The sequence below is a fragment of the Lissotriton vulgaris genome, chromosome 12 (genome assembly GCF_964263255.1).
Source record: "Lissotriton vulgaris chromosome 12, aLisVul1.2, whole genome shotgun sequence".
Taxonomy (NCBI): domain Eukaryota; kingdom Metazoa; phylum Chordata; class Amphibia; order Caudata; family Salamandridae; genus Lissotriton; species Lissotriton vulgaris.
In genome coordinates this window covers 558,380,090-558,398,243 of record NC_141700.1, presented here as the reverse complement: position 1 = coordinate 558,398,243, position 18,154 = coordinate 558,380,090, and the positions used below count along the sequence as shown (strand labels likewise).

At 47.3% G+C, this 18,154-nt stretch overlaps 1 protein-coding gene across 1 annotated transcript in view; it reads right to left on the bottom strand.

The window, feature by feature from the left end:
- Positions 1-18,154, bottom strand: part of LOC147677738 (uncharacterized) — a 633,794-nt gene that overhangs the window by 47,966 nt on the left and 567,674 nt on the right. The window lies entirely within an intron of this gene.

Here is an 18,154-nt window from a genome sequence, read left to right as displayed (position 1 = left end):
AGCGGTGGCGTGGCGCCTCTGTCACCGGTAGCAGTGGGGCCGACCCGGTGGGAGCAGTGGGTGCAGCAAAGAGAGACTCGCCATATCACATCACGGTCACCACGGTTCGGCTGTACCACGTTACGGGTCCCGCGAGGCGGGCTGGCTGGGGTCGTGAAGCTGAGAAGTACAGGCGGCGCCAGGTGTGAGCGCTGAGCTCAGTCGAGCAGAGCGCTGTGAAAACAACACCTGCGCTGGGGGATTAACACCCAATAACACCTGGTAAAAAACTCACAACCGACCACCAGGTAGCTACTGCTGGGGGGAAAAGAGTAAGAGAAGGCCAGTTCGCGTCCAGGTGAGAGCACCAAGTCCAGCTGAGAACAACACCTGTACCCTGGCTGGGCGTCAGGGACCATCTGCAGACGTGAGCTGCCACTGAAGAGCCTTCACCACAGGTACCTCTCTAGCGCCGCAATTATTCTGGGTTAGGAGGTGGAGCGAGCGGGCAGCGGACAAGTAGACCAGAAGGAGCAGAACCTCCGCAGGCTGATCTGCACGCCCCACACGCAGTTACTTTCCATATCCCCAGCCAGCCCAGCCAGCTCACAAACAGCACAAGTTACTCACCCCTGAGACCCCCTGAGACCCCTGAGACCGCCACAAATACCGATTTCATCATAACAGCGGTTGTTACAGTAGCCAGGTGTGGCGCGGGTATTGTGCATTGAGTGTGGAGGCTCAGGATAAACAGCTTCCATTACCGGCATCTTTGCGAGGGCTTAACAAGGAAAACCAAGAGACTACAAACAGGCAGAGCAATGAGATCAGGAACAGTCAGGCTAGAATTAAAGCCCAAATCACCTGCCAAATCCAAAACGAGGAAAAGGAAACAGGGCAACCTAGAGCCGAGAACCTCACCAAACCTAGGTCACGTCCAGGCTATTAACCTTCAAGTGCGTAATAATATTGGAGAAGACTGCCAGCAGTCACGGAAATGCTGTCACCCAACCAACCGCTACCCGCAACTGACTCCATCCTCAACTTTTTGGGGAACGGGGTAGACAGGAAAAACTATACGTTGGAGCAGAGTCCCCTAAATGAAGCGGAAACAATTGAGCCAGTACGCGGGCAGACCTCAGCCATTCTTAATATGACGCAACCGAGTAAGCACGGCCTATCTCCCCTGAGAAGCCAAGATAGGCCTAAGGAAACGAAGGTCATGGTTCACAGGGAGGGGGCAAGAGAAGACTCGCCTGGCCTCCATCCAGTCAGCAGTTCCCCAATTCCTGCAATCCCTGCAATGGAAACTCGAGGCACAGGTATGGAGTCACCAATGGCTCTAACAAGGGAAGAAAGTGGGCATCCCTCACCCCATCCGCCAGGATTCCCTCTGACTCCCGCAAAAAAATCCCAAGGGAACCTGAGCAGAACCATTGAACAACTAACCCCAAACATTGGTCCAACGGTGTTAACGGCATCTCAACGCCGTATCCCACTGCAGTTTAATGACTCTCAATCGATAAATAATTCTATAGACAATGATATGTCTTCCATTGCAGCACAAGAGTGGGAGGAATTAATTGCTGCCTACAATCCCAAACCTACTGAAGGGAAACCGACGACCAACGCCACCCTAAGATCAGAAGGGGGCACCAACCTAGGCAAACCAGACTCAGACACCCTATGGTCTACAATCCTATGCACCTTACAACAGTCGGCCACCGCCCTGGAATTTCAGTCACAAAAAATGGACTTACAGCTCACTGTTTTACAGTCAATGGCAGATTCAATTTCAAGGATTGACTGGAAAATCTCGGAATTAAATGGACTCATAAGGAGGGGCCAAGACGCAGCTTTCGTAGATAAACAATCCATCACCCAACCCCCACCTTATGACTCCCTCCTAGACAAATTATCATCTTTACCATCAATGTTAGGGGACCTGATAAGTGACTTAAAATCATCAGCTCTACAATCTTTGAAGCAACAATCCCTCGACCCCCCCCGCAGGTCCCCCGGCGACTGCTTTAAGGACAACGACCAAGGTGCTAGGCGACCAGAGCCTAGCCACTACTTTGTCACCCCATGCTCCAGCTTTTGGGCTACTGGAAACAGAGCAAGCGACTACCACCACGAGCACAGTCGAACTCCCCACACAACCCAACGCAAAGTCCCGTAGAAAGAACAAAAGGAAAGGTAGGAACCACACGCTAACAGGGGTAAGACTCAATCTAGAAGAACCACCACTCTCCATTACGGTTTCAGACACCAACGCCCGGAGTCCGTCACCCAGTGCCCCCCGGTGCCCTCTGCCCGAAGCCCGAGGTAGCGCTCCAACAGAGTCCCCATCGCAGCGTCCAAAATCAACGCTCAACTCCATAAAAATCTGACACCAAAAAAATATAATAAACAGAAACTTTTACAATTCAAAAGAATCCAGACGGGCCAGACTTCGGATAATAGTAAAATTATACTGGGTGAAGAGGCTACATCAATCAGGCGGGATGTTGCCCCCACGCTCACGATCTCGGAGGCATGCCATGAGCCCAAATTAAAAACAATCAGTACCCTCCGGATTACGAAGTTAGACAACGACCAAAGCGGGGGCTCAAACACCTCAGGTGCAGCATCCTCAAGTCATTTCCCTGAACCATCTTCACAGGCCACCAAGAGCCCACTGACGGTTCCAACAAGAGTGCAGCGCCATACCATTCCAACCACAATCTTATTCATTCCAGAATACACATCTAGAGGGAATGAAGACATATTGAACAGGGGGAATATATTAAGACTTCTGCACTCCTTAACAAACCTCGCAAATATCAGCTCGACTGACCTCTTGCAAGTAGGGTTTCAATCCAACACCATGCTTCACCAGCCTGATATCACCAAAACAACTTGGATCTCGCTGGAGATAGCTAATACATTTTTTGAAGAGGAGGCAATGTTCCAGCAATGGGGAATCGCCTTGAAGCTGGAAAGGCAACCTCGCTATCAGACTCCCCTTTTACCTTCCACTCAACCTCAGTCTCAAAAAAACTCAAATTCAATACTTAAGGGAGCTAGGAGCTGCTCACCGGGGCAATGCTCCCGAAACATTAAAAGCCCTCAATTGGACTGCAACCATAATCAAAACACGAACCTTTCGCTATCCACCGACCCTAATTGGAGATGTATCCAGAGCACCATCGCCATAACGACTGCTGACGTCTGACAGAATGGGCAAGTGCCCTCCAACCCTTCTGCGCGACGCGGGCCATAAGAATTGGGTCATGGAACATCAATGGCTTAGTTAGCAAAAGGAACGACCCGGAATTCATACATTATTTAACTTCATTTGACCTATTGCTAATACAAGAAACCTGGGAAGATAAAGCCTTTGACCTCCAGGGGTTCACGTCACTCTGTATGCCGGCAAATAAAAACTCAATCTTTGGCCGCGGTTCAGGAGGACTGGTGGTCTTCGCCTCTATAACGACAATAGGAGAAATCAGGGCTCTGGACTTTCACATAACTCCACCAAGTGTCATACAGGTGGCAAAGCTTTCACTCCCCTTAACAAAGCAGCATCAGGAAGTTATTATTATAAATACATACATCCACTCTAAACGGAAACAAAAATCGGTGGAAGAGCTGGCGCACGTTCTACAAAAAATAAGGGATTCTAGGGTGTCGGACACCATCATTCTGGCTGGTGACTTTAACATGCTTCTTATCAGCAAAGAGCAAGGCACTGAACTGGATACAGCATGGGGCGTGCCGCCACAAGGCCGAACAAAAAACAATTTAATGAAATATTCAAAAAACCTACTTTTGCTACTAGATAACCACAATCTAAGGGCCTTAAACGGACGTTATGCGGAAGACGACCCACCCGCAGCCACCTTTCACTCTAGTACACAATCCTCGCATCTGGATTATATGTTCATGTCTTTAGACATGTTCAGCTGGATAACATCATTCAAAACAGATGCGACTGACTTCAGTGATCACCTGCCCCTTGTGGCCGAGATAAGTTCTAACTCGGCAGACGAAAAAGAACGCTATACTGGCCCAGAGACAGAAGTCAGCGCTAACCTAAAGCGGATACGGTGCAACCCCGATAACATCAACCTTATTAGTACCACTGCGAAAACCCTCTTCCATCAAGTTCATGGCTCATCCAAACTAGCGAACGTCTGGCAAGAATTCATTAACAACATCGGCGAGCAAATGGGAAGTACAAGGCCTATTAACCCTCACCTCGTGAAGGGCACGCATGCACGAGACAGATGCGGCTGGATATGAAATCACAAAAACGTTTGATCAATCAAACTCTGAGGTGGATGCGAAAGGACCAGGGAAACCCTAGCCTGCAAGTAGTGCTGAGGGAAGCAAAAAAGCAACTCAAACGGCTGAAATGGGAATGCCAAAAGCAAAGAAATGACGACTTTTGGGGGAAACTTCTCTATGAAGGGAAGCAGAAAAACAGCTCCAGGTTCTGGCAAATGGTGAAAAGAATACAGAACCCTGACCATCTGGGTCAAAACTCGCACATAGCAGAGGAAGTATGGACCAAATACTTACTGTCACATTTTAATAATGACAACAATACAGGAGACACGACGACAAAGTCACCCTGCATGAAGATTACAAAGCTTGGTCATGATGGTAACTTTAACAATCATAGGGGGACAAGTAAGTGCGGAATGCGGGAGGGTAAGGGTCCCACCCCACCGCAACCTGACTATCTAAAATTGGAAGGAAGATCTGTAAAGGACGCGGAGACAGGGCTCACAGGATTTACCCCAGCAGACATTGGATGGCGAATCAAGGGGCGTCCGAATGGAGCTCCGGGACCGAATGGGATCCCTCCCATGTTGTATAAATCTGACGAAGCTTTCTGGAGTGCATCCCTGGGGTTAGTCTTTAACGAGGCCAGACTCACTTTATCCCTTCCGGACTCCTGGCATGGGTCCATTATAAGCCCGATTTATAAACATGGGCGCAAGAGTAATCCGAATAGTTATCGTCTCATTGCCTTGCTTGATATAGAAGCAAAATACTTCGCTGGACTCATTCTGGCGGAACTATCGGCATGGGCGTCAGAAAAAGCCATCATCCCTCCCAATCAAACGGGTTTCCGTAAAGGCCAAGGGACAACAACCAACATCATGGCCTTGTCCCTACTGATGGGTGAAGCAAAAGCCATTAAGGTACCGCTATTCCTTTCATTCATCGACTATACTGCCGCCTTTGACCACGTGGACCGAAACAAACTTTGGGAAAAACTATTTAATTGGGGCATTCCGAAACACCTTCTGGATATCCTAATACTGCTACACTCTAACACCTGGGTTAAAATCAAACTTGGAACTGGCCAACATCTCTCGAAGCCGATTAGGACAACTAAAGGACTAAAGCAGGGGTGCTTATTAGCGCCAATTCTATTCAATTTGTTTATATCGGATTTACCTGGAGAACTCGATAAATGCCGCAATCACGCTCCCAAGTTAGGAAAAGCCACCCTCTCAAGTCTGCTATATGCGGATGACTTAGTACTGATAAGCCGGTCGCCAATAGGCCTTCAGCACCTCCTGAATTGTACCCACGCCTTCTCGGTAAAGAATGCCCTACAAATAAACCTAAACAAATCGAGGGTCATGACGGTGAACTATAGAAAGAAAAGGACCCCTTGTTGGTTCCTGAACGGAGAAAAGCTGGAACTGGTAGCCACTTACAAGTATCTTGGTGTCATACTGGATTCTAAGAACACGTCTAGGCCACAGCTTCAGTCCATCCGAGGGAAGACAACAATGACCTACCTTGCATTAAAATCACTAAAGCCCAAACTTCCTGACCTCACCCTCAAACTCTTCCTTGAAATCATCTGAGTGAAACTTCAACCAACGCTCACTTACGGGAGTGAATCTTTGCACGGGAAGGATGCCGCACTATTGGACACAGTTATAGCCAACTCTTATAGGGCTATCTTTAACCTCCCCAAATATGCTTCTCCGGCCCAAATCCGTTTAGAATTTGGGCTCATCAAACAAGTACTAGAAAGACGGAGTGCATATGTAGCCAACTGGCGCAAGATCCGCGATTCAGATCCTGACTCTCTAAATGCTAACGTCTGGGAAGAGCTACTCAGATGTCGCACTTCACTGCCTAGGGACTACCTATTTGGATCTCTTGAAGTGCTAGGTTTATCTGACATTTGGGAAACAGCCATAGACCTTCAGTCCTTCAAAAAATTGGCTAAAAAGTCTGCTCGGATAATCTCAGCACTAGAAGACAAGAAAGACCTAGCCAATAGAGTGCACGGATGGATAACGGTGGGAGATTACGGTAAAATACGGCCACAAGCCTATCTTAACATCGGGATGAAAATAAAAGTTAAAGAAAAGTTTTTAAAACTGCGCCTTGGGGCCATCCCGATATTACCGCACCTGCCTCCATGGGAGAGATCTCATGCCTCTGACTTGTGTCGCCTGTGTAAATCTGGCAAAGAGGACATTGTCCACGTGATATGCATATGCCCGAGATTAAGGGATCTGAGACAGAACCTGTTGCTATCATTTTTTAGATCACATGCCGTTCGGACTTGTAGGCAGGCAGTTAAACTGTGTTTCACCACAAGCAACATCAAACTGAATTGTCAGGTTGTGAAGTTCTTTGACCTAACAAAGGAAAGACTAAACCATACTTGAAAGACTCATTGTGGCTTAGTAAAAACCTTGAATTGATCACAATAATTGTTGCATTTTAAAAAGTAATTCATTTTTTTTTATTGTCATATGGCTTTTATACTTTTGTAAAGATTTTAATTAATCATATACAAATAAAAAAAATAAAAAATAAAAAATATATATTACTATCTGGTGTCACTGGACAAAGTTCCTCCAAGTCACCCCGCACCGGAGACCGGAGTGAACCTGGAATCGAATCGGCCCCGGGCAGCGCCGACCTGACCCCCCCTAGGCAGCCACCTTCGTGGGGGAACGAGACGGGCCTGGTGAGTGACACGAAGCCCTCCGCCAGCTGCGGCCCAGAATGAGGCGGATTCGCTCAGCAATCCTTGTAGCGGTGCCAGGGACGATCCAACCTCCGACTAGCCCGCCGACGAGGCTGCCACCTGTGGGGAGGGACGAGTGGGGCCCGGAGAGGGACGAGAGGTCCTCACTCGACCTCGACCCGGAGCAAGACGAGGAGGGTCCACCGACTCCTGTGGCTCCGCACGGTCCTGCTGCTGCCGGCGCGGTAACAGTGTCACCGCGGCCTTAGAGGACCACCTTGTCAAAGGACTGAGAGGGGCTCAGGAATGCGACCCGAACCCCGGCGACCTCCCGCGACACCACAGGGACTCCCGCAGGAGTTTGCGGCGAAGCTGTGGCCTGAAGGAGGTGCCCCAGAGGAGCCGCACTCCAACAGCACCACATCCTCCAAGCCTGGATCCGAACCAGTCGGCGCCAGGGCCGGAGCCACCGGCGGCGCCGCGGAGGGCCCTACGCAAGGCGAGTGGTCCGCCGACGCTCGAGGAGGGGAAGGAGGGGAGACGCCAGTGAGGCCTGCAAAGCTGCAGCGTATGTCTCCATTTGAACTCTCGACTCCCCAACACCAGGAAACGGTGGATAGGACGACACACGGGGCCGCAACACCCGCGGAGAGTCCACGTCCCCGGCAGGCGGGAAACCAGCCCCCAGGGACAAACTGCGACACTTACCCACCGGGAAGCGATGCTCACGTGACATCGGAGAAGGGCGAGGACGACGACCACGGCCGTATCTGAAGCCATCCGCCGAAGCAGACCGGGGGGAGGACGTCGACCTGGAGAAACGCGCAGAGAGAAGTTTCATCCGGCGCTCCCGCCGCGACTTCGGCTTCAACTGTTGACAGGCCTCACAATCAGTGGTGCCGTGATCCTCCCCCAAACACCACATACAAATGAGGTGCGGGTCCGTCGCCGACATAAGATGCCCACAAATGTCCAAGTTTTGAAGCCCGAAGGCATTCGCACACTGTTCCACATAAAAGAAATGGAAGAAAAAGGGGCCCTAAACAGGCCCGAGCAAGAACGGGATCCGCGTTGCACGCGGAAAAAGAAAAAACTGACGTAGGCACGCCGGGGCGGGTTTTTTATGACCTCGCTGGCGTCACGTGCGCGGACGACGCCTGGGCGGAGTTGCGTGATGTCGCCCCGCCCCCGGTGCGCAGGGATGCTGTGGCAAAAAAGTTTCCAGATCCAGTCTCACACCTGAGAGTAATTCTACGTGAAGGAATATGCGGCTAGTAGTCTCTATCAGATATATAATTCTAGGGACAAATATTGAATTTGAAAAAGTTTGGGGACCACCCATGCAACTGTTAATTATTCTAACTTTTATGACTATCAATGAAGATTATAAGATGAAGAAACTGGACTGTCTAGCTAAATCCTAGGGAAGCAGGAGTGATTATCCTCATCTCCGGAGTACTTTAGGGCAAAGTGTATGTCTAGTTCATGAGGAACAACAGCCTTAGGATGGTTGTGGTAATAGTCACTGAATGTGTCTAATGGTATATGAAGTACAAGTATAAACTATACAAGTCTCACCATTGCTGGATTCTTCGTCCTCCTAAAAGGAAGTGTTGTTCAAGACCTTTATTTGGCATTCTGAAGAAATACGATTAGGCAGTATCACTGACAGTAAATGATTAGTTGCTGAAACTTGACTGTGCATCAGAAATGAAAATGATATTATGGATGGGGCTGTTCCCGTCAACAGAACAGTTGTGAACAGTGAAGTTAGCGTTAATATGGTTATCATCAATGAGGTCATCAACGACGAGAGCCTTGACAAGTCGTAGCTAAAGAGAAAATCCTCAGTCAATGATGATGGAACTGTGGACAAGGTTGTTGTGGGTGGTGTTTTGGATGGTGGTTTGGAAATAGAATGTGAGGACTTGTCAGTTCCTCAACAGATGTTTCTTCAACTTGTTTGTTGACCGTACTATAATTAGCATGGCTGTGGAAGCCAATGTAGATGAAGAGGCGACATCGAAGTAGAACTCACAGGTCTAGGAAAACTTTACTTCTCCAGCAACATACCGGCAGACCCAACGATCTGCAACTTGGAGGCAGCTGCAGAAACTAGAGATTGGGATCAAAAGCATGAGGCTCTGATCAAATCCAGTCCTTTCGGAGAGCCAGCACTAAGAAAGCAGTGCTCAAGCCTTGAGGATATCTACCCATTCTGTTGTTGAGGGTATAGGAGTTTAAACTCTGACAAATATCACACTAATGTCAGTTCTCACTTAAATGGTCAGATTTGTGAAGACAGCACACATCTTTTGTGAGGTTTTTCTGTATACTTTGTTTGCTTCAGATGCAGAACATGGCCCGAATAATGATCTTGAGAACGTTTCAGCCATCAGAAAGTCACAGGGTAATCAACCGTAAAGGTGCAGATAAGAACATAATCTGTGGTTCTCCAGTATTGGTGTCTTTCATAGATTCACATGCCTGAATCATTTCCCATCGTCGGAGTGGGAGTCCCATGGTACATAAAAAAGCAATAATTATGCACATAATAACCATAACCTAGGTAATAAAGAACCAGGAAGTAAAGTAGCCATAAACTACAAGGAAAAAACGTCCACATTTGTGACTTGTCCAAGTCATTATATACAGTCCAAACTGCAGCCAATCAGGCGACAGCACCCTCCAGAATATTCTCAGAGGCTCAGGCTCTCAGATTTTCTCACATAAGAGTGAACCAAGTGATAAGAGCATAAACAGCCTCAGAGGGGAGGTGGGTGGGTTGCATGTGAATCTATGAAAGACACCAATACTGGAGAACCACAGATTACAGGTAAGTAACTATTGTTCTTCTCCAGTACTGGGGTGTCTTTCATAGATTTGCATGCCTGAATCAGAGTAGAAAGCAGTAGTCCAAATAATGTTCGTAAGACACTAAATGTAACATAAACATATGTGCAAGACATTATGTAGTAACATACCAAGAATGCTATAATTATGCATAAATACATGTATGCTTGTATACACAGGGCAATATTATTAAATATAATCAGCATGGCTAATAAGCGTCTGAGAAACAGTACAGAGGAGGCTCACCTTATTTAAAAAGATTAAGGAGAACCGCTTGTCCCACTGACGTATCTGCATTACTGGCAGCTTCAAAACAGTAATGCTTCGTAAAGGTGTGTCTGCTGGACCAAGTTGCAGCTCTGCAGATTTGATGAAGAGGCACACCAGCAAAGAGAGCAGTAGAGGATGAGATTGCTCTTGTAGAATGTGCTCTCGGAGTTGCTTGTAATGGGGTTCCTGCTTGCTGATGGCAGAAGCAAATTGCAGCAGAAATCCAACGGGCTATGGTCTCTTTGGATACAGAGTGTCCTTGCTGTATCCTTCCGTAGGCCACAAATAGCTGGTCAGATTTACGGATCGTAGAAGTCCGTTGTAAATACAACTTGAGACATCTCCTGATGTCAAGGGTATGCAAATTCCTTTCCGCAGGTGATTGAGGATTGGGAAAGAAAGTCTTTAAAATGATTGGCTCATTGAGATGGAAGTCCGAAGGTACTTTAGGCATAAAATTGGGATTAGTGCGTAGTACTACCGAGTTGGATGTGAATTGAAGAAAAGGTGGATTGATAGTGAAAGCATGAATGTCACGGACTCTCCTGGCTGATGTTAAAGCTAATAGTAGAGATACCTTCCACGATAGAAACTTCAAATCCACTTTATGAATAGGCTCAAATAAGTGCCGCATGAGTTGTGCAAGTATCACATTAAGGTGCCAGGATGGAGGTGGACGCCGGATACGGGGAAACATCCGAAACAATCCCTTGAAGAACTGTTGGATGACCCTAGCTGAAAATAGAGAATTGGGACCGTCTTGCCGAAACCTTGAAATAGCTGCCAAAAATAACTTCAGAGTAGAATGGGATAGGCCCGACTTTGCCAAGTGTAGGAAGAATGGTAAAATCTGCTCAGGTTTTGCATGAATGGGATGAATAGTGGCAGATTGACACCACATGCAGAATCTTTTCCATTTAAGCCGTTTTAACAGTGGCAGGCGCTCAAGCATTAGCTAAACCTTCCTTACAATCCGCAGGAATGTTTAAATGAGCGAATTCAAGGTGTTAAGGCGCCAGGCTGCTAATTCAGAGATGCAGGGTCCGGTGGCAGATCTGTCCGCTCTGGATGGATAGGAGGTTCAGTATTGGTCGAAACTGAATGGGATCGCATTCTGAGAGAAGGAGAAGTTCGGTAAACCAGAACTGGCAAAGTCATCTGGGAGCAATGAGAATCAAGCGACAGGGTTCTCTCTTCATTTTCTGGAGAACTATGGGAACCAGCGGTATAGGAGGAAAGGCGTAAGCATATATCTGCGACCAATTCATCGAAAACGTATTCCCGCATGACCTTAGGTGTGGAGCCAACTTGCAAAGAATGGGCATTTGCGGTTCTGATTGGTCGCAAACAGGTCCAGATCGGGACGACCCCACTCCTGAAATATCCGATCCAACGTTGGTTGATGCAGTTCCCATTCGTGACTGGATACTGTCGATCTGCTGAGAGAGTCCGCTAGAACATTGGAAACTCCCGGCACATGTACCATTGAGAGGCTGATCCCGTGTCGTATCGCCCAGTCCCAGATTTCTTGGACTTGTTGAGAGAGTAGGGCAGACTTTGTTCCTCCTTGTTTGTTCAAGTAGTGCATACTTGTTGTGTTGTCTGTCCATATTAGTACTGAAGCTCCTAGAATGATAGTTTGAAAGGATTTCAGGGCCAAGAAGATGGCTTGTAATTCTAGAAGGTTGATATACCACGTCCGTTGTTGGACGTTCCACTTTCCGCTGACAGTCAACCCTTGAAGGTGTGCCCCCATCCCTCAAGGGATGCATCTGTGGTGATGGTAAAATTCGGTGCGTCTACTAGGAATGCGCACCCTTTTTTCACATTCCTTTTGCGAGTCCACCAGAGTTAGGCTTCTCCCATCCGAAAAGTGATGTTAATGAGATCGTCGAATGACCCCGAAATCTGCAACCATTGGTGATTCAGTTCCTCCTGCAGGGGCCTCATTTTGAGACGGCAGTTGGGTATCAAGGGGATGCAGGAAGAAATCATCCCTAAAAAAGACTTGAACTACCGGACTGAAACGCACCTTTTTGATCATAATAGGTGGGCCAGTTTGCAGATCTTTTGTTGTCTTTCGTTTGAGACCAATGCTTGAGTTAGTTGAGTGTCAAACGTGGCTCCCAAGAATGTCTTTCTTTGTGATGGAACAAGATGAGACTTGTCAAGCTTGATGGAGAGACCCAGAGATTGGAAAAGGGACAAGCATCTCTGAATGTGGACGCTTGCGGCTGAAAAAGTATTTGCCTTGATAAGGCAGTTGTCTAGGTATGGAAAGATTTGTATCCCTTCCAGACGAAGGTGTGTGGCCACCGGTGCTAGAACCTTGGTAAACACATGGGGTGCTGAACGTAGTCCGAAAGGAAGGACTTTGAACTAGAAGTCCTTGCCCGCCACTCTGAACCGCAAGAATTTTCTGTGTCTGGGTAGAATTGGCACATGGAAAGAAGAGTCTTGGAGGTCCAGGGTGGCCATGTGATCCTCCACCGAGAGGAGTTGAAGGATTTCTTGAAGCATTAACATCCAGAAAGGATAACTTCTTCAGGTATGTGTTGAGGGAGCGAAGATCGAGAATGGGGCGCCATTCTCCCGATTTTTTTCATTACCAGGAAAAATCTCGCATAAAGTCCTGTTCCTCTTTGTAACTGAGGGACACTTTATATCGCTCCTTTTCGTAACATCAAATTTATTTGGGAAAACAGTTCCTTGAGATGAGCTGGAGGTGGGCTCCTGGGAGGAGAGTTTGGAGGAATCTTTATGAACTCTAGAACATGGTCTCTGGCCATGAGGTCCAGGACCCAGTTGTTCGATGTTATAGCGGACCAGTTCAAGTAAAATTGGGAGATTCTTCCTCCAACTTTTAAAGGGGAAGGCGGTAGAAGTGGCGGCAGGTGTCTGTTCTCATTGCTTTTTGGATTAATCCCGTCCGCGGTAGGAGAGCTTCCTTTTATTCCGCGAATAAAAGGTACTCCATTGCCCTTACGACTGTTGTCTCTGAGGCTGATATCGTTGATTGCTTTGACAGGACTGGTAAGTTCTTTGTTGGTTGTAGCCTCCTCGTTTAGAAAAGAATCCACGTCCTTTAGCGCCCGAAAGGGCGGCTTACGAAATTGAAGAGTACCGAGGGATCTTGCCGTCTTGGTATCCTTTTTAATGGTCTAAAGGGCTTCTTCCACGTGTTGGCCGAATAATGAATCCCTATCACACGGCAGGTCAATAATATTTCCCTGGACCTCCTGGTGAAAACATGTTGATTTCAGCCAGCCCTGTCTTCGCAGTACTGCGCCACCCGCTAGCTGCCTAAATCCTGTGGATGCGACATCCACGACCGAATCTATGATCTCCGCAGAGAAACGCTCCCCTTCTTGTAGGATCTTTAAGGCTTCAGACTTTGATCGCTCGGGCAACATGTTGATGTAGGGAGAGATGTCCGACCACATCTGTCTGTTGTACCGACCAAATATGGCCAGTGAATTAGCAGCACGGACGGTCGTCGCTGCCATGGTGGAAACCTTCTTCCCGATAGCGTCTAATCGTCTGACATCCCTGTCCGGAGGAGCTGTGATCGGAGAGGATTGATTTCTAGCTCTTCTTTGTGCCGCTTGGACAATAACAGAGTCAGCTTTTGGTTAACCTATGAGGTATGCAGGTGAGTTATCTGGTGCCTTATACTTCTTGTCTAGCCGAGACAGGATCACAGGAATAGAAGCAGAGGCTGTCATGACTTTCAATCCTTCTTTCCAAATGAAATCAATAATGGGTATAGTCTGTGTCTGCTTCCTCGGCTGATCTTTAAAATCGTATAGAAAGCACTCATCCTTCTTTGTTTCCATAGGCAGAAGGAACCTTTGTGTTGCCCTTTCCATTAGGAGATGAAAGGCTCTGATATCAACTGGAGGAGAATCGATGGGAGCTGGAGTTGGAGGAGACAGAGTTTGAATCTGGTAATCGTCCCACTCCGTGAGAAGAGATCTATCGTCCAATTCACTTTCTCCCTATCATCGTCAGAAGTGTTAACATCATGGAAATGATGAGACGGCACTGGAGAAGGTGGTCTGGGAGACCTTAATGTAGAAGTGGAAGCTTGAGGCACAGGTTTCGGTGGAACGGACTCGCCGATTCAGACGGTTGAAAACAGTGAGAATAATCGTCTAACATGTATTGAAGATTGTTCAGCAGAGCTAAAGGCATCTGTGCTGTAGGTATCAAGTCAGGAGCTGGAGCTACAGTATCCGGGGAAGGATTGTCCTCCTGGTAATCCTCCTGATATTTAATGAAAAACTCTGAAGGGTTCCTGGCAGTGCGAAACCTGTCATCGTCTTCAGACTCCTCTTCATCTTCCCCTGAATCCAGTAATTGCTCAGGTAACTCCAGAGGTACCTTGGTAGGGGAAATCTGCAATGGAGAAAGGGCCTCCAATGAAGAACCACGCCTCTGTAATACAGAAGACGCTGTCGTAGACGGTGCATAGGATGCCTTGGCTGTAGACGCTGACCAAACCTGCAATTCTGCGCAAGATGACAATTGTAGCGTCGATGAGGGGGCCGTCAACGGTGTCGTCGTTGATTGAGCTGAAGGCAATGAAGTGACCGTCGAAGAGGCAGTTTTCGTCGACGAGGAAATCTTCGTCGACGAGGGAGACTTCGTCGACAAGGTGGTCGTTGACGGCGAGGTAGTCTTCGACGACGAGGCAGCCGTCGATGATGTTGTCTTCGACGATGAGGCGGCCTTCGACGAGATCTTCCTAACCTTCATCGATATAATTTCCTTCGTCGACGAGATGGGCTTCAAGGAGACGACAACTAGCATGCGCCGACTGTGATTTTCGTCGACGAAGGAGTCGTCGTCGATGCCGTCGACGACAGAACTTTTTCTGAGGTAAATCCTTCTCAGAAAGTTGCTTTGAATCCAGACACTTCGCATTCTTTCTTGGGGGCGTAGTAGTCAGAGTCTTGCCCTTAGAAGGTGGAGGAGCTTTTTCTGAGGTGGAAAGCAATTCAGTACCCTTAGAGGGTTGTTGTTTTCTCAACACCTTAGCCCCAGGAGAAAATAAATCCTCCTCAGCAATCCTCTTCCTAGAAGACATAGAAGAGCCAGAGACAACACTTCCCACATCAGATAGGGGTTGTCCGGATCTTTAATCTTCTGTAGCCACAGAAGTAGACGCCCTTCTCTATCTCTGAAGGTTTTCTGAGGGAAGGTCCTGCATACCTTGCACTCTCTCACCTGGTGATCAGAAAAAAGGCAATAAATGCACTTCTTGTGGGGATCTTCAGAGAACAGCTGGAGCTTCCCACAAGATTCACAAGGTCTAAAGAGAGATTTCCTTGAAGAAGACATGATGAGGTGAAGAAATTCCTGAGGAATTAGAGAAGTACCGAGCAGAGCTCAGGGAGACTCCCTTCACACAACGTGCGGTAGAAAATCTGAGAGCCTGAGCCTCTGAGGAGACCATTCTGGAGGATGCTGTCGCCTGATTGGCTGCAGTTTGGACTGTATATAATGACTTAGACAAGTCCCAAATGTGGAAGTTTTTACCTTGTAGTTTATGGCTACTTTACTTCCTGGTTCTTTATTACCTAGGTTATGGTTATTATGTGCATAATTATTGCTTTTTTATGTACTGTGGGACTCCCACTCCAACGACGGGGAATGTTTCAGGCATGTGAATCTATGAAAGACACCCTAATACTGGAGAAACTGCTTACCTCAGGAAGCCCAAGGTGGTGATGATCCTGGAAAAAATATTGTCTACCAACTTGAAGAAAAAGTAGAATCACAAGTTTCTGAAGAAAGAGAAAAGCTCCGAAAGTTGACTGTAGTCAGCTTGACAGTCGGTAGAAAATCTGACAGTTATAGACTCTGGGGAGGTAAAGCTCAGAGTCTCTCCACCTTATTGGCAAGAGTCTGTGTCAGACAATGATTTGGATATATCACAGATAGCTTGTTAATTTTTCAATGTAATGAGTCTATATGTATACTTCAATGTTACCACTGAGTAGCAAGGGTTCCCAGTGTGAAAAGGATAAGTTACTTACCTGTAATCCTAGTTCTCTTCCAGGGGTACCCTCATCAAAGTCATGAGCACTGAATATTCCCACCCATGTGCGGGCAGCCCGGAAATAAAAAAATATATACATGAAAAACAGATATATACAGCTCTGTATATATTCATATAATTTTTTTCTCAGTCCAACGCAGCCCACATATAGGAGGCTAAACATTGCAATAATAAATCACTGCTTTTATAAACACATAATGAATATGTAGACCACAGGAGGGCAAGTGTCACTTGAACTCTTTTTAATGAGCAAAACTGATGAAAAATGAAAAAAGCAGGTATTGTTAGCCCACAGGCTGCTTTGCAAGCCAATAGCATAGAAACTGAAAGCAATTGTAAAAAAAAAAACGGCACTGTGCCTTTAAGGCAGCCATGACCCCCAGCTTCCCATCATGCCTCAGGAGTGACAGTTAGGTCAGTTGTTCTTTCCGGCTCCTTCAGTCAGGACCTTGAAATCCCAGCTCTGTCTTTGTTTACTCGTTTGTCAAATTATTCTAAACTTATTGTGGTTTTCTACCTTTCACTCAACGTCTTTTTGATTTTAGAGTAAGGTGTACAAGTTTTTTGGCAGAAAGTGATTTAATTTCTGTCAGGATGCCTTCGCTTTTCGATGCTTGCACTGCCTGTAGCAAGAAGAAAGCCAGGTCTGACACACATTCTGTGTGTATCCTCTGTCTCCCTGACTCTCACTCTCCAGAGACCAGTCAACATGGTAAAAAGCTGTCCAGGAGAAGTCTCAAGAATAGAGAGATAATTCTTTTATATGGTCTCTCTGAAAGAGGTAGGTCTCCTGTGAGACAGAAGAAGCAAGACCGAAGACGGCAGCTTCAACGTCGAGTCAGGTAAAGGACCCGCCCATGACGTCAACCAGGCGACTGTCAACGTTGAAGAGCAGATCTCCGTCAGCGTTGGCTAAACATTCGACGTCGAGACAGGACACTCCGTCGTCGCACATCCCTGAGCGGTCGACGTCGAGGCACAAGTCTCTGTCAAGATTGTTCTATAGATCATCGATGTCGAGGCATAAGACGCCGTTGTCGAAGCAGAGGACTCCGTCCGCTTCATCCCAGAGAAGGTCGACGTCGAGACACCAGTCTTCGGCACAGAGGCGCTCAACGTCGAGACAAAAGGCTCCGTCGACGTCAGCGCAGAGAAGATAGACGTCCAGGCAGAAGACGCCTTTGACAGCAGCACGAAGACGGTCGCCGTCGAGGCAGAGGTCTCCGTCGGCGTCAAAATCCAGACGTTCGCTGTCGAAGCAATAATCTGCTTCCAGGGAAAGATCGATGTCGAGACGTAGGAATGGAGCAAGCTCACGTTCAGCGAGCTTTCCTCCGTCACCATTGCCGAAGTCGAGAGCAGGTTCTCACCGCTCTATCAAGATGGTCTCCTTTTTCCTGCTCAGGGTCAGCGGTGGTCATTTCGACTTTAAATAACTCAGCATCCTCACCTTTACAAATCAGTCCCACTGAGGACCCTGCACGAACGGAGAAACAGAAATCAATAGTGCTTATGACTATTGACGAGGATCCCCTGGAAGAGAATAGGGAATATACAATCATGTCACTATATGAAAGATCTAGGCAAAAGTTCCAGAAGCTTCGTCTTAACCACACAATCCCTGAGGTTACATTTCTTGCACCCAGGATTTCTACAGAAGGTGCTTCCCACCATTGACTGGATTCAGCCACATCTGGAATGCAAACATATGATACATGGGAGCACATGTAATCTACTGGAAGCACTACTTGAAATAAAAATGAAACAGCCAAGCAATTATTACACTCCCCAGACCAGACCTTGCCAGTCCTTAAAGCACACCACTCACTTGCCGTTCAAGGAACTCTGTATGGGCCATTAGCTGAAACAGGATCATCTTTATCCAAACAATAAGCACAGAATAAAATACTGTGCTTTAGATTTACACCACCAATCAACGTTCCATGCTTCAAGAACATAAGAAACATCAACGATCATGGGACATGCAA